General features: G+C 57.4%; 1 pseudogene; it reads right to left on the reverse strand.

Moving 5' to 3' along the window:
* Positions 1–670: 670 nt before the first annotated feature.
* LOC144273242 (olfactory receptor 10G6-like) lies at positions 671–1,604 on the reverse strand (annotated as a pseudogene).
* Between the last annotated feature and the right edge of the window lie 402 nt (positions 1,605–2,006).

The following is a 2,006-nucleotide window of genomic DNA, read 5'->3' on the forward strand; positions in this document are numbered from 1 at the left end:
CCCACACTCTACCCCAATCTCCAACTCCTCAGCTCTCATTGGCTGGAGACAGGGAACTGCAGCCAATGGGAGCTGCGGGGGCAGCGCCTGCAGACATGGACAGTGTGCAGAGTCCTCCTGCCCACCCTGCCAGCAGCCAAAGGGATGTGCAGTTTGCTTCTGGGAGTCATGCGGAGCAAGGGCAGTCAGGGAGCCTGCCTTAACTCCTCTGGGCTGCTGAACCAGGAGCTACCAAAGGTAAGCACTGCTGTGAGCCTGCACCCCTCAACCCCTCCTGTGCTCCAACCCTCTGCCCCAGCCCTGAGCCTCCTCCTGCACCCCAACCCCGTATCCCTGGCCTCACCGCAGAGCCTACACCCCCATCCAAAACCTGCACCTCCCCTGAACCCCAACCCCCTGCCCCAGCCCAGAACCCCCCCACACACACCTAACCCCTTGACCCCCCCCAGCCCAGAGTCCACACCCCAACCCTCTGCCCCAGCCTGGTGAAAGTGAGTGAGGACTGGGGAGAATGAACAATGGACTTTTCAGCTGTTCCTACTCCAAGCCACTGACCCCAGCTCCTCCACAGAACAGAGGCAGAACAGGGGAGGCCTGACTTCTTTCTCCAAGTCCCTCTCTCCCTGGTCAGTTCTCAGGAAGCTCCTGCTAGAAGCAGGATAATCATAGCTCAGGGCCCCAGCAGTTTCCTGCCCCCCAGTCTCATCAGGGCATCCTTCATCTCCTTGTTCCTCAGCGTGTCGATGAGAGGGTTCAGGAGTGGGGTCAACGTGGTGTAGAATACAGCCACCACACCATCCAGTGGGTGCCAGGATCCTGGCCTCAGGTAGATGAATAACCCAGGCACATAGTAGGTCACCACCACGGTGACATAAGCCATGCAGGTGGAGAAGGCCCAGCGCCTACACTCGGCTGAGTGGATCCTCATTATCACCGAGACGATGTAGACAATGGATGTCAGGATCAGCAGGAAGCATGTTAAGGCCAGGAAGCCGATATCCACAAATGTCACCAGTTCGTTGAGCGCCGTGTCCCCGCAGGCCAGCTTCGGAACAGCTGGAATATCACAGAAGATGTATCCCACCCTATTCCCTTGGCCATAGGGCAGCTGGAAGGTAAGTGCGGTCTGTATGGTGGAGTGAAGGGAGCCTCCTAACCAGGTCACTACTGCCAGGCACAGGCAGGCTTTGTGGTTCATAATGACGCTGTAGTGCAGTGGCTTGTAAATGGCCAGGAAGAAGTCATAGGCCGTGACCGTGTAGAGGAAGCACTCGGTGCAGCCAAGGAAGTGGAAGAAGAAGAGCTGGGCCACACAGCCCTGGAAGGAGATGTCCCCGCTGCCCGGCAGGAAGCCGGCCACCACCTTGGGCACCACCACTGAGGAGACCGTCATGTCCAGGAAGGACAAGTGACAGAGGAACCAGTTCTTTGGGCTTGTGCAGCTGGTGCTCCCAGGCCACCGCCAGCAGGACGAGCAGGTTCCCACACAGCGTCAACAGGTAGAGGAAGAGGAAAAAGGGGAACAAGAGAACCCGCAGCTCTGGGAGATATGGGAGCCCCACCAGGATGAAATGAGTCAGCTGGGATTGGTTCACACACTCCATTCACTCAGCCTGTGTCCCTGAAGGTGAACCCTGGTGTTAATGATTAATGAGCAGAGAAGCAGTGGATGATCTTTGCAGGGGCATTTGGGACAAGATTCACTCCTGTGCCAGGAGAAGAATCGAGCCCAAAAGCCCTGACTCCCAGCCTCTCCCCCTCTGCTCTATCCCACTTGACCCTGCTCAACTCCAAGAGCTGGGACCTGAACTCAGGAGTCCTGGCAACCAAATGCCCTTGCTCTAACCCCCTGGACTCCACTTACCCCCCAGAGCTGGAAACATAACCCAGGAGACCTGACTCACATCCCCTCCTCACCCCTTACATCTCACTCACCACCCAGAGCTGTGAAAATAATCCAGAAGCCCCACCCCACCTCCAATCTTACCCACTGGACCCCATTTCCT

This window comes from Eretmochelys imbricata, chromosome 13, assembly GCF_965152235.1.
Source record: "Eretmochelys imbricata isolate rEreImb1 chromosome 13, rEreImb1.hap1, whole genome shotgun sequence".
In the NCBI taxonomy this organism is placed as follows: domain Eukaryota; kingdom Metazoa; phylum Chordata; order Testudines; family Cheloniidae; genus Eretmochelys; species Eretmochelys imbricata.